The sequence below is a fragment of the Suncus etruscus genome, chromosome 7 (assembly GCF_024139225.1).
Source record: "Suncus etruscus isolate mSunEtr1 chromosome 7, mSunEtr1.pri.cur, whole genome shotgun sequence".
Lineage (NCBI taxonomy): Eukaryota > Metazoa > Chordata > Mammalia > Eulipotyphla > Soricidae > Suncus > Suncus etruscus.
The window spans coordinates 51527652-51542550 of NC_064854.1; the positions used below are offsets into that span (position 1 = coordinate 51527652).

The 14899-nt window shown below is 44.5% G+C and overlaps 1 protein-coding gene across 1 annotated transcript in view; it reads right to left on the reverse strand.

Moving 5' to 3' along the window:
* Positions 1–14899, reverse strand: part of PLA2G4A (phospholipase A2 group IVA) — a 109478-nt gene that overhangs the window by 87190 nt on the left and 7389 nt on the right. The window lies entirely within an intron of this gene.

The following is a 14899-nucleotide window of genomic DNA, read 5'->3' on the forward strand; positions in this document are numbered from 1 at the left end:
TGTCATTATGGCTCTGTAATACCAACAGATCACATAATTCATTGTACGTGCTCAGGGAGGCTTCTGACCTTTTAGGCTGATTTTATATAATCTTCTTTTGCTTTCCCATATCCACGTCATTTATCCCTTTTTGTTTCAAATAAAGATGAGCTGGAACTTACTAAAGGCTTTGGAACAAAAAGCAAAACAAAATTGCCAAAGGAAACATAACTCTCCCCAAATTCACAGTCAAAACATCGTATCTGGGCGCGGGGAGACAGTCCAAGACTTCAGGCACTGGCCTTGTAGAACAGGGCTCAATCTGCAGCAACTCATGTGGTCTCTGGGCATTATAAGGAGTGATTTTCTGAGCACAAAGTGAAGAACAAGCCCTGGACACCACTCGGTATGGCCCCAAATCCCTCACCTCCTAAAAAGCACCACAGCCAGCATCACTATGATCCAGCAAGATTTCTCAAATAACAAATCCCTGCATTTCTTCACAGAATTGCCCCGAGATACCACCCAGATACCACCTTGTGGGTATTTCTGAATGGTCTTGGGGCAGGAGATGGTACACGCTGCCAACGATATGGCTGGTGGCTGTGATGTGCTTGAGACTATGAGATCTGTTCCGAGACTGTGATGTGCTTGAGACTATGAGATCTGTTCCGAGACTCGACTGGCAGGCAGGGGAGAAAAACACCCAGAGAAGCGGAAACAGCAGCGACAAGGCAACAAATACAGACCTACTGCCAGGAGCTTCACTCTTCTGCCAGACATCATCAGAGACTCATTTCCCAATGTCTTCCCACTCATGCAAAACGTTTTCTTTCTTCCTTCCTTTATTTTGGTTTGGGGCCACATATGGCATACTCATGGCTCTGTACTCAAAAATCACCCTGGCAGGTCTCAGAGGACCTAATGGGATGCTGGGGAATGAACCCAGCTGGTGCTATTGCTCAAAAAAGCAAGGAAACAGACCAAGGAGTCAAAAGTCTATGGGTGTTAATTGGTTATTACAATTTAGGTGACTGGCCAATGAGAGTCTATCGGTGTCCAGCATAGCAGTGATACATCAGCGTCAAAATCAACAGAATCGTAGAAAAAAGGTTGCCAAAGCACTTCTGTCCAATGTGGCCATTCCTTTGATTGACTTATGATTTAATAATAAAGGAAATTACAGGGAGAAGTTAAAATGTTTCCAATTAGGTGTTTAGAGCCAGAGATATAGAGTGAGCAAGGCAATTGCACACAGTTGACCTAGGTTCAATATCTGGCACTAGACTTCCTGCCCTGGCAGCAATGAGCACTGCCTGGTGTGGTCCAAAAGCAGAATAAATAAATAAATAAATAAATACAGGGTGGGGTGCAAGGGATACCATTCAAGTGGCCCAGATGAGTGAGGCCTCAGGTTTAGGGTTTAATCTCTGGATCCACAGGGCCCCCAAGCACCTTAGTAGACAACTTGAATGAAAGTAAGTTACATATTTTGAATCTGAACTCACCAGTCACACCACCACCCTGATCAAGATCTAGAACATTCTCAGCATTCCAGGAACAGCCTCCTCTCCCTCAGGAGTGCAGAACACCCCCGGCCTTGCACCGGCACTGGCTGTTTTGGCCCATTTTTTATCTTTATAAATAGAACCAACATGCTCCTGGGTTCGGTTTCTTTGAGTCAGCATCAAGTGTCTTGAGATTTATCTATAGTGCTTTGTGTATAAGATTCTACATTCTCTATTGCTGATGCACTGTCTCACTGTATATATATTTCAGGGAATGATTTCCCTCTTGGCCTTTAAAGGGCATTTGCATGTTTCCAGTTTGGATGAAATCCACTGGGGTCGCTGTGATTATTCTCATATGCATCTTTGGCCGCACATCTTGGGATATTTCTGCTGAGAAATTCCTCCGAATAAAATGATGTGGACACAGGGCAGGATGATAAGAATCCAGCACAGTAGGAGCTTTCCTCACATGCAAGTAAGGCCTGGGCTCAATCCCTGACACTACAAGGGGTTGCCTACTCAGTCTGGAATTATCCCTGAGCTCAGAACTAGGAATAAGTCCTGATAATGCACCAAACCAAACCTACAAACACAATTATTTGGACATAGAACTATGAGGTCACTGCTATTCATATCCTAATATGGTTCTGTCCCAACACTAAATCTGTGGTCTTGTAACCATCTGGTAGAAATGTGACAGTACCTGCTTGGCTAAATTACTTCGATCTTGGAGCATATGAGATGAAATAGCTCTTAGGAGCTGAACTGGAGTGATAGCACAGTGGGGAAGGAGTTTGCCTTGCATCTGGCCAATCAAGGTTTGATCCCGGCATCCCATATGGTCCCCTGAGCACCAGCAGGAGGGATTCCTGACTGTAAAGCCTGGAGTAACACCTGAGCACTGCCAGGTGTGGCCCCAAAACAAAACAGAACAGCCAAAAGACCCTCTTCATTCATGTGTGTGTTTAAAATCCTTCATTGACTAACTCAATCATGAATAACTTTATCTATTAAAAAACTATTATGAACCTTGTAACCATAGTGTTTAAATAAAAAAAAATTTAAATCCCTTCAGCTGAATGTTCTCCTGCACAAATCCTTTCATCTGTCCATTTGTCCATTTTCCCCCATTGGGCTACTCATTTTATGTTGATATAAAAAGTAATATGTATATATAAAATTATACTATGTAAAGTACATATTCTGAATGAGTTCATTGTTGACAGACAAATACATTAAAAATGATTGCCAAACCTGGATGTTTTTTAGCTTTTGTTTGTCTTGAAGGTTACTTCTGGCTCTGCACTCAGAATAATGCTTGGGGGACCATATGGGTGACAGCTGTGTGCAAGGCAAAAGTCCTCCTTGCAAGCTATACTATCTTTCTGGCCCCTATAGGTTCCTTTCGTCCACAATTTACATGTTTTTTATTGAAAATTAAATACCTGGGACTGGAGAGAGAGAGAGAGAGAGAGAGAGAGAGAGAGAGAGAGAGAGAGAGAGAGAGAGAGAGAGAGAGAGAGAGAGAGAGAGAGAGAGAGAGAGAGAGAGAGAGAGAGAGGAGAGGAGAGAGAGAGAGAGAGAGAGAGAGAGAGAGGAGAGAGGAGAGAGAGAGAGAGAGAGAGAGAGAGAGAGAGAGAGAGAGAGAGAGAGAGAGAGAGAGAGAAACATCAGGGAAGACATTTGTCTTGCACATGGTCCACCTGGTTCCATCTCTGGCACCGCATATGGTCCCCTACATATTGCCAGGAGTGATCAACTCCTCAGTGCAGTTTTAGGACTAAGCTCTAAGCACAGCTAAGTATGCCCCCAACAAAATATCATTTTTGTTGTTGTTGTTTTATTTTAGGGGCCACACCTGGCTCTGCGCTCAGAAATCACTCCTAGCAGGCTTAGGAACCAGGTGGGTTGCAGAGGATTGAACTTGGGTTGGCTTCATGCAAGGCAAATAAGTGCTCTACCCACTGTGCTATTGCTCCAGCCCAAAAATAAGCCTCATGTTTCTATAGTACAGTATATGCATATCTCCTTATAAATCTTTTTTTTCAAGAAAACTTTAGCAATTCTGTCATAAAAGTGCCTGCATTGCTTTTTCAAAAACCTCTCACTTCTAACTATAAAATACAATTTGAATTGATTCTCGTTTGTAGGATAAGTGTTTAAGATTATTTTATTTTGAGGGGAGGTCACACCCGGCAGCGCTCAGGGGTTACTCCTGGCTCTATGCTCAGAAATCATTCCTGGCAGGCTCAGGGGACCATATTGGATGCCAGGACTCAAATCACCATCCTTCTGCATGCAAGGCAAATGCCCTGCCTCCACACTATCTCTCTGGCCCTGATTCTTTTATTTTTTTAAAGTGAAAAACCAATATACTTGATATTGCCTGTTGGAAATGCTGCATTTTTATCTTGTCCTGTGACATAAGCAGGAACCACAAGGTCACCTAGCACCCAAACCAGCTTCTATACTTATGCTGGTAAACTACAGCACTGGGGCCTAACAACGCACATCATCTGGATCATCAGAGCTAACCGAGAGCTCTGAGAACAGGTACTTGAAGTACTTTAACTTTGCCCAATGTCAGGATTATCTTGAGAGCTGTTTTATTTCAGTGCTTCAGAGATGTTATTTTGTTATCTGACATTTTAAAATCTACTCTATTGAGTCGTCATTTTCAATTTGGATCGTGTCTTTTTTGCTTGTTTTGTTCTGTCTGGGAGCCAAACTTGACAGTGTTCAGGATTTGCACTGTTTTGTACTCAGGAATCACTCCTGGTGGGGTTCAAAGGAATCATACCTGGTGCCAGGGATCTATCCAGCAGTGCTCAGGGGTTACTCCTGGCTTTGTGCTCAGAAATTACTCTTAGTAGGCTTGGAGAACCATATAGGATGCTGAGGATTGAACCCAATTTGGCTGCATGGAAGGCAAATGCCCTAAAACTGCTGTGCTATTGCACTCACCCCTGATTGGAGCTTTTTGTTTTGTTTTGTTTTGTTTTTTGGGCCACACCCGGCAGCACTCAGGGGTTACTCCTGGCTCTCTGCTCAGAAATTGCTCCTGGCAGGCGCAGGGGACCATATGGGATGCCGTGATTCCAACCACCATCCTTCTGCATGAAAGGCAAACACCCTACCTCCATACTATCTCTCTGGCCCCTGATTAGGACTTTTTTTGACCTCTGAATTCTTTTAAAATTTTACTTTTGTCTTTAGTTTTCAACAGTTTTATTACAATACACTTCAGTTATAAATAATTCTTAGTCACCTACTTCAAATGTTACTTTTGTCCTATTTTCTTTCTCCTGAACCAATGCTTTTCCTCATGCCCATGCAATACCTATGCCTAATTTCATATTTTATTTCATTTTTGTACCCTATGTTTCAATCTGAAATTTTCTATCAATTTTCTATCTTGCCTTGCACTCAGCAGGCCCAGGCTCAATCCCTCACAAGCCATATGGTCTCCCGAGTCCACTAGGAGTAATCTCTGAGCACTACCAAATGTGGTACAAAAAGACAAACAAAACACTCCATTGTATAAGAAGAATATCCAAAGACAATAGAAATGATAGGTGGAAATTCAATTAGGATAGAGAAGAGTCCACTATGACAATGAGAGATAGGAATGATCACTCTGGACAAGAGCTGGGTGCTGAAAGGAAAGTGATATGCAGGATACTCCTTCAGTAACAGTATTACAAACCACGGTGTGTAAAAGGAAAAAAAAGAAGGTAGAAAGAAAAATGTCGGGCCCGGAGAGATAGCACAGTGGCGTTTGCCTTGCAAGCAGCCAATCCAGGACCAAAGGTGGTTGGTTCGAATTCCGGTGTCCCACATGGTCCCCCGTGCCTGCCAGGAGCTATTTCTGAGCAGACAGCCAGGAGTAACCCCTGAGCATCGCTGGGTGTGGCCCAAAAACCAAAAAAAAAAAAAAAAGAAAAATGTCTGCCACAAAAGCGGGCAGGGGTGAGGGCAAGGCAAAACTGGGGACATTGGCGTGCACTGGAGAAGGGTTTGGACATTGTATGACCAAAACTCAACTATCAACAACTTTTTAACACTGTAACTCACAGTAATTAATTCTTTTTTTTTTTTTTTTTTTTTTTTTTTTTTGGTTTTTTGGGTCACACCCGGCGGTGCTCAGGGGTTACTCCTGGCTGTCTGCTCAGAAATAGCTCCTGGCAGGCTCAGGGGACCATATGGGACACCGGGATTCGAACCAAGCACCTTTGGTCCTGGATCGGCTGCTTGCAAGGCAAACACCGCTGTGCTATCTCTCCGGGCCCAGTAATTTAATTCTTAAAATAAAAAAAGAAATGCTCCAGGAAACCATATAAGAAAATGTCTTAAATGAAAAGATGGAAACTTGAGCCAGAACCATAGCACAGTATGGAGGGTGCTTGACTCACAAGAGATCCATCCTGGGCATCCTGTACAGTCTCCTGAGTTCTGCTGGGAATGATTCTGAGTGCAGAACCAGGAGTAACTCCTGAACATCATCAGATGCGGCCCCAAAACAACAAATAACAACAGCCAAAAGAACCCTTAATCTGGAGTTGGCCTGAAGCCAAGACAATGACTTTTCTCCATTAGGGTACCTAATTGGTACCCAATGAACCCATTGGGGTTCATTTTCTTCGTTGGAATACCCATAGGAAGAAGCTCACACACCAGGGCACCCCAAAGTTCACAGAAGCATCGGTCTCTGTACCCCGACACTCAGGCGAGATGCAGCTCTGGAGAACTGGTTTCAAACTTGGCAGAAACAGTCCAAGGCCTCAAGCCCTTGGAAGTTCCTGCTCAGGGGCTACAGACCATAAGGACAGACTGAGGGGAAGGAGACATTCCTGCCACACCCCAACAGTGGGTTCTGTTCTCCCTCTGAACTGCTGCATCAGATGCCACTAGACCACATCAAGCTTCCTCTTTCGAATTTTCACCCAGCAGCAAGGAGAGCAAGGTGAGATACTAAGCAGAGCTATTTTGAGCAAAGGTTTGGGGGATCCAAGCAAGAGTTCAGCGGGGCTGTTTAGGCAGAAAAGGAAAATACCTTTGCTATCAGTGTTTATCCAGGGAAGATTTGAAACGTTAATGATGCTTCTTGCGACATGTTTGGGCTGAAGAGAAAGGGAATTCCCTAGCTGGACAAAGCGTACATGCTAATTTGCCAGGTGGTTCGGACCCTGGTTTGATCCACTCCACTGCCTGTGAAACAAATTCTTGCTCACGAACACCCAGAGCTCTGCATCCAGACAGGACTGGGGCAGCCAGTTCTAGTCTGAGCATCTCATGAACTGTCTCTTCCATTGTGACAACTAGGAATAACCCCAGAAACTGCCCAGATGTTCAGGAAGGAAGGGGGCAAAACTGTCCTTTAGATTAGAACATCAGCCTCACCGTCTGGTGTTGTCTGACCAGGATCAACAATGTTAAAAGCCAAGTTTTCTCACAGTGAAAATAACACACAGACCATTAACTTTGGAATTCCAACTTTTCCATGTGATTCTGGGATCACCATGAAATGTCCCTCTGCCTATTTTACATATTAAAAACTCATCTCATGGGGGCCAGAGAGATAGCACAGTGGTAGGGCATTTACTTGCAAGCAGCCAACCCAGTATGGATGGTGGTTCAAATCCCGGCATCCCATATGGTCCCCCGTGCTTGGCAGGAGCAATTTCTGAGCACAGAGCCAGGAGTAATCCCTGAGTGCCGTTGCCAGGCATGGCCCCAAAACAAAAACAAACAACAACAACAACAACAACAAAACTCATTTCAGGGCCAAAGTGATAATATAGCAGGGAGGGGATTCATACATACATACATACATACATACATACATACATACATACATACATACATACAGCATACAGATGACCTGGGTTCTATCCCCAGCATCCCATATGGTCCCCTGAGCCATACTAGGAGTGATCCCCGAGTGCAGAGCCAGGAGTCAGCCCTGAGCATGGCTGGGTATGGCCCCAAAACAAATAAACCAAAAGAAACCTTTTCTCAGGGGCTGAGAAATAGCATAGAGGGAAGGAAAATTGCCTTGCATATGACTGACTAGAGTTCAATCCCCCATATCCCATATGGTCCCTGATCACTAGCTATGGCTGAATCAAGGATAAGTAATATTTCCCCTTGCAATGAGTAAGCATTGGACACATCTGTGATTCAATGCTGATGTAAAGGGTGGCAGGCAAGACTGATGAGCGGAGCTCAAGAACACAGAGAAGAGGCAGGAGCTACATTACAGCAGGGAGGGCACTTGCTTTACACGCAGCTGACCTGGATTCAATCTCTGAACCCCATATGGTCCCTAAAGCCCTGGCTTTAGTGCAGATCCCTTAGTGCAGAGTCAAGAGCCATATCCCTGAGCATGTCCAGCTGTGGCTCAAAACCAAAAAGTAAACAAAATAAAACTCACATTGGAACAAACAGTATAAAAGAAGGTTTCCAGGACAGAATCAATGACTCAGAGGGAACCCAGGAGCAGGACAGCCAGAAGGACATTAGCCTTCAATGCATCAGACCTGGGTTTGAATTCCAATACCCCATATGGTATTCCCATATGAAATTCCTTATCTCCAAAGTGGAAACAATTGAGAATCATCCCAGTACAAAAACTACTTCCAAAAAGAATTATTTTTTTGGCACATTAAAAAACTTGTATTTCGGGGCCGGCGAGGTGGCGCTAGAGGTAAGGTGTCTGCCTTGCGAGTGCTAGCCAAGGAAAGACCGCAGCTCAATCCCCGGCGTCCCATATGGTCCTCACAAGCCAGGGGCAATTTCTGAGCGCTAGCCAGAGTAACCCCAGAGCATCAAATGGTTGTGGCCCGAAAACCCAAAAAACAAACAAAAAAGCCAAACTTGTATTTCAGGGAGCTGAGTTCAATCCCAATCATCCCATATGGTCTCTGGGCAGCCAGCAGTGATTTCTAAGTGCAGAGTCAATGAGCCTCACTGGTTATAGCCCCAAAACAAAGAAAGAAAATTTCTATTTCAGATACAAATGTTTGGGGCAGGAGAGATAGTACACAGAGGGGAGAACACTTGCTTAGCAGGGGGCTACCCCAGTTTAATCCCTAGCACTGCTATGAGTCCCCGAGCACAGCCAGTAGGCCATCTGACAACCCCCCCATAAAATTTAAATGTCTCATGCTGACATCTAGGCTAACTTGAATATTAATAGGCCATATGTATAAAGCGTTACTATGTACCTGGCATGAAAGAGCTTCATCAAGATGAAATCACTGAATTTGCAACCCAAATGAAGGGAAGAAAGGATCAGAGAGGGAGTCTCACCCAGGAAAAAGGAGTGGGATCTGGAGCCCTCAAGTTTAAAACAGATAAACTCGCCTCTAGGAAGAAGAGGGCAAGAGAGAACTGGGCTAAACAGAACCAGGCAACCGGGGGGGGGGGGGGGGGGTCCCTGGCACCGCATGGTGACCCCATAGACCACCAGGGGTCACTGCTGAGCAGAGCAGAGCAGGAAGACTTGGTCACCTGAAAATAAACAAAATTGCCTCTCCCCGGAGATTGTCCTGCTGGCTATAGAATTCAAAACCTCATAGAACATATGCCACATCCTACCTCACACCCCAACACTCACCATCAGGAGGGGGAACTGCTAAATTCTCTTCCTGGGTAAATCCTAACAGTCTATTGTGAGGTGGGTATGTTGTTTTGTTCAGTTTGATTTTTGTCTTGTTGGTTTTGAGCCACACTTGGCTTAGAGTTTCTTACTCCTGGCAATGCCTAAGGGACCATATGGGGTGTTGGGAAGCAAACCAGAGTAAGCTGCATTCGAGGCAAGCACCCTACCTGGCACTAACATTTATGTACGCAAAGATCTCCAAGACAAACAACTCAGAGGAATTACATATAACCTCCTGGAAGCCAGCACTCAAGCCACTTTGGAGGCTTGGCCTTCCAATTTTCTTTTGATAAGACTATTTTGCATTTATTTTGCATTTTAATCAGACTATACTGCCTGACCCTGATGTTCTTCTCCAGGAGGAAAGGTGATGACCTTGGAGTATCTGGGGTGCTGTGGGCTGGCTTTCCTGCAAAGAGCAATCCCTCTCTCCAGCCCCAGGTGACAGGCGGCCCCCATGCCCTACAGCCCAAGTGAACAAGCTCACACAGATTGCCTCCAGGTGGGCTGAGGCACATGATCATCTGCTCTATTGTCAATGCTCAGAGCAGACTTCACCAGTCCTGACCCAGGCCAGTCATGCCCTTCCAGTGGGGGCACACTCTTTCCTCAAAAGTACCTCCCTCACTTTCCACTTAACAAGCTACCAGAAACCAATTCATGCCATCTAAAAAAATCCAGAAGCTTCGATGGCCTCTCTGCTACACTTCCTCCCACACACTGGCCCGAAGGTTCACGCATGGTCCCAGGGAGTTACCAGGAGCAATTCAAAGAGACATTGATACCACAGGACAGAGATAAAGAGCTCAAGGGCTGGGAGATGCCTATGCTGCTTCCCAGGTGCCAACTGGGAAGGGGTTTACCTGGGCCAAGGATTGAACCCCGGTCAGTCACATGCAAGGTAAATGCCCTTCCATCTCTGAAGCCAGTAACTTAAGTTTCAGCAGCCAGAACGGCACTTGAGATGACAAACTATACTCTCTATTTGCACACAAAGTGACACTATAAAAGTCTAGGAATTTCTTTTTGTTTTTGTTTTTGTTTTTTTTTTTTTTTGGTTTTGGGGTCACACCCAGCGGTTGCTCAGGAGTTACTCCTGGCTCTGTGCTCAGAAACTGCTCCTGGCAGGCTCGAGGGACCCTATGGGATGGTGGGGAATCAAACGAGGGTCCGTCCTGTGCTGGCCGCATGCAAGGCAAATGCCTTACTGCTGTGCTATAGCTCTAGCCCCCAAATCTAGGAATTTCTTAATGTAATCATGTTCCAGGTAAAAACCATTTGTTTCATTATATATTTCTTCGCATTGACAATGCCTGGGTCATGAAAAACAATCCTTTGAAGAAATCAAAAAAAAAAAAATTGAAAAGCATTAAAAATATTTTTTTAAGTAAAACCAGAAACTTGGCTTCATTTCTGAATACTTTGTCTCTTATGCTCACAAATATTCATTTTAGAATACTTAGTCTTTCATGTCAGACTTGTGAAATCTTGGCCCAGAAAAATGAACATTATTTCTGACCAATAAGGTTATGGAGTTGTTGGCGGACTTTCTTTTTAGAGATCCTCTTCCGCCTCAGCTCCTTTTAGGTAAACCTGCTTGCTGAGTAGAAATACTGGCTTTTGTCAATGATTGCTTGCTTTATTGCTACAATGATTAGCTCCTGTCACAACTTGATTGTTTTATTGTAAAAACATCCTTAACTAACCTGGCCCAGAGACAGGGGATACCTGAAGTTACAAGAATTTCCTTAATCCGGTACAAAAATGAAAATATCCTTCTGAAAACAACCATTTGTCGAAGTTTTGCTATTTTGAAACAGAACCAACCACTATTTTGTTGTTTCTTGTAACAAGCTCTGTAGACAGCCTTTGTAGGTGCCCTAAGTTTATGTCCTGGGGAGGTAATACTTGAAACTGTACCCTCTGGGTAAATAATCAGTCAAGGCCAGTGACAAGTACTTCCTTGAGCTGTAGACTCTCAAAATAATCGTTATTAAGACCAAAAATAGGTTTGTTTTTTTTTCTGATCACTAACAGTTAAAATGATCTTGTGATTATAATCATATTTCTTACCACTGTGACACTGTATTGTTTACTTCTAAGAAATATGTACGCCACACTTTAAAGGGCTAGAAGAACTGTGTTTTCAGGGCTGCATTTGGTTTTCCCTTGCATGAAGTACAGTCAGCAGCTAATAACGTATTCCTGACTTGAGCTTTGCCTAGTGCTTCTGTCCTTGCCAATCTAGGGCATAACAAGGCACAGCATAAATAAACCTGTTTAGGTTTTGCTTGTTTCTTTGTTTTCAGACCATACCCCACGGTGCTCATGGATCCCTCCTGGCAGGGATCTGAGGACCATATGGGGTTCTGGGGATTGAACCAGGGTCAAGAGAATGAAAGCCTTAATGCTTTCACTTAAGCTTAATGGAAGTCTTAATGCTCTTATGCATATTTAGGCACTGGCCCCAAACATAAGCAAACTTAATCTACACCCTCTAGACCTGCCTCCAAACTCAACTCAGATACCAGCAATGTCTATACCCTTTGCATGCTAACACACACAACCTGCTCCCTACTATAGATCAGAATCCACTTTTTTTTTTTTTTTTTGGTTTTTGGGTCACACCCAGCAGCACTCAGGGGTTACTCCTGGCGCTATGCTCAGGAATTGCTCCTGGTCGGCTCGGGGGACCATATGGGATGCCGAGATTCGAACCACCATCCTTCTGCATGCAAGGCAAATGCCCTACCTCTATGCTTTCTCTCCGGCCCCAGAATCCACTTTTTTTTTAAGCAGGATCCTCCAGTGATTCACATGAAAACTGACGTTCTAGAAGCACAGAGTTAGGAGCAAAGCTTAGCCTTCGTTGACAAGTGGAACAGTCTTTCTGAATGAGGAAGTTGATTCAGATACTGTGATGAGCTTATCTGTAAGAGCTTCCCTCACCCACAGACACAGATCTTATGAAAATGAGTTCCAGGGTCTTAAGAAAACAAAACACTAAGATACCAGTATCCAGCTAGGAGTTACCCAAGTGCAGAGTTTATGCCAGGTATAGCCTCCAAACTAAACCAAACCAAATCAAAAACACTAAAACAATAAGCAGTAAGGCAAGACAAAATAAAAACAGGTTTAAATACAGAGCTAGAGAGACAGAAGATCAGGTTGGGTGTTTGTCTTGCATGTGGATGACAAGGGTCCAATCCCCTGAACCCCAGAGGATCCCCCAAGCCCACCAGAAATAATTCCTGAGTCAGAAGTAAACCCTAAACACCTTCCCCGTGTGACCCACCCCACCTCCAAATGGTTTAAATACAATGAGTTTATCATTCTCCTGTGGAAATTTCTTTCTTAAAATGCTGATAAGCTCTGAGGTCTCCAGAAGGAGGGAGAATCCTAAGATTATCCTTCTAAGCCTTAATGTTTATGAAAAAGGGAATGCTTCCATAAAGAGCAAGTGTTTTGTGTCCAATGAGATCAGACAAAAATCCTCAGAAGGCATGCACAATTAGGGTATTAAATTAGGGAAACATTAGTATAGTGTTTTGTTTTGTTTTGTTTTGTTTTTTTGCTTTTTTGGGTCATATCCAGCCGCGCTCAGGAGTTACTCCTGGCTCTATGCTCAGAAATCACTCCTTGCAGGCTCCGGGGACCATATGGGATGCCAGGATTCCAACCACCGTCCTTCTGCATGAAAGGCAAATGCCCTACCTCCATGCTATCTCTCCGGCCTCTAGTATGGTGTTTTATGGTTTCACCATCTACTTCCTCTTGGGTAAAGAAGCTCAAGTCTGCACGAGCTCTGAATCCTTAGATTTGTGTGATGATTGGTCATTCTATATCTGCCCCAACAGACTTGCCAACAGAAGTGGAAATGCAGGGAGAAGGCTGTTACCTGGACACCAGCTTTCTCATTTGGCTATCAAATGATGTTCATGGTCAGAGGTGTGCTTCATTTCACAGAAGCACAGAGCAAACTCCTATTGAATCATTCAGGTTACTGATTCAGATGGTGACTTAGAGCAGCAAAGACCAACTGGAATCAACCAGAAATTCAGCCACCTAAGTCTGAAGCCCCCCAGATACTGATTTGCTCCCCCCACTGCAACTTACAAGATGAAATACTTGTTCATGCATATTAATATCACCAACTTCATGGAGCTTGGAAATAAAATTATAATACTGAGGTGCAAAAGTGGGCAGGCACTGGGGCAAGACAGAGGGGATGTGCTGCTTGTGTGGGGACCCCTTTATCCAGCCCAATGCTCTCACTCAGAGCTAAACTAGGAAAAAATAGTGAGATTTCAGGGTCACCCACCAGCTCGGACCCCTCAAAAGGTAGTTCATGGAGGTGGTGCAGATTTATTATGATGTGTTAGCAAAGCAGGGGGGGAGTTTTTTAAGTGTTGTTTGAATAGCCTGATTTATCCAAGGACAAAAATAAATCAGTCTTAAGGGTTGGAAAGATAATCCAGGGGCTAAGATGCTGGCCTTTCACGCAGCTGACTTGGAACAGTTTCAGCACTCTGTAGGATTCCCAGAGCCCTATCAGAAGGGATCCCTGAGTACTGTTAGATGTGGCCCCCAAAACAGAAGTAAATAAAGTAGTAAATCTCAGTGTCAGAAGGAAAGAGCAGGGCCCGGAGAGATAGCACAGTGGCGTTTGCCTTGCAAGCAGCCAATCCAGGACCAAAGGTGGTTGGTTCAAATCCCGGTGTCCCATATGGTCCCCCGTGCCTGCCAGGAGCTATTTCTGAGCAGACAGCCAGGAGTAACCCCTGAGCACCGCCGGGTGTGACCCAAAAACCAAAAACCAAAAAAAAAAAAAAAAAAAAAAAAAGAAGGAAAGAGCAGACAGTGACCATGGAGGTGACTCGGGTTCAGCGTATGTCTGGCCTGAACAGGGTTCCCAGCACAGCATGGGCCCTTTAACCCAACACTGCTGGATGTGGTACCAATGGATTCATCTAGAAGCAGAGGGGCTGGAGTGATAACACAACAGGGAGAAAATTTGCCTCATACATGACTGACCCGGTTTGATCTGCTGTATCCTATATGGTCCCTCAAACACTGCCAGCAGTGATCCTCGAGCACAGAGCCAGGAGTAATTCCTGAGCACCTCAGGGTATGACTCCAAAACAAAATTCAAACAAAATAATCAGAGTGTTGGGACCAAGTGCTTGAGGTATGCAGAATCCCCTTCTCCCCAGCATCCAAAGGCAGAGCCGAGACAACCAGAATAATCTGTGATCCTTCTTCCTAGCCATGTAATGCTTTATGGGAATTTGCCTTGGTTAAGTGAAGCAAATGAGGGTAAGTATCTATCTGGTATCCACAGATCTTAGAAGTTTTCTATTGTTCTAGCCTTATCCTCACAGAACTTTCTTTTGTTTTCGTTTGGGGGCCACATCCAGCAGTGCTCAGGATTTATCCTAGCTCTGCACTCAGGGACCACGCCTGGCAGGGCTCAGGGGACTCATTGGGTACCAAGTCAAACTGGCCAGTTACCTGGTAACATGCACCCTTCCTGCTGTCCTATGGTTTTTGCCTTCTGCTGCTCATTTCTAAATTCTATCACAGAGGTAAAGTCCCACAGCAGATGAACAGAACATTCCTGTTCTCTTTGTGGTAAATCTTAGTGTTTGGGCCCTAGAAAACAGCAAAAACTCTGTTTCCCCCAGGGGAGCTCAGAACAAGTCTCTCCTACTAATACTAAACAGCACACACCCCCATCCTCCCTCCT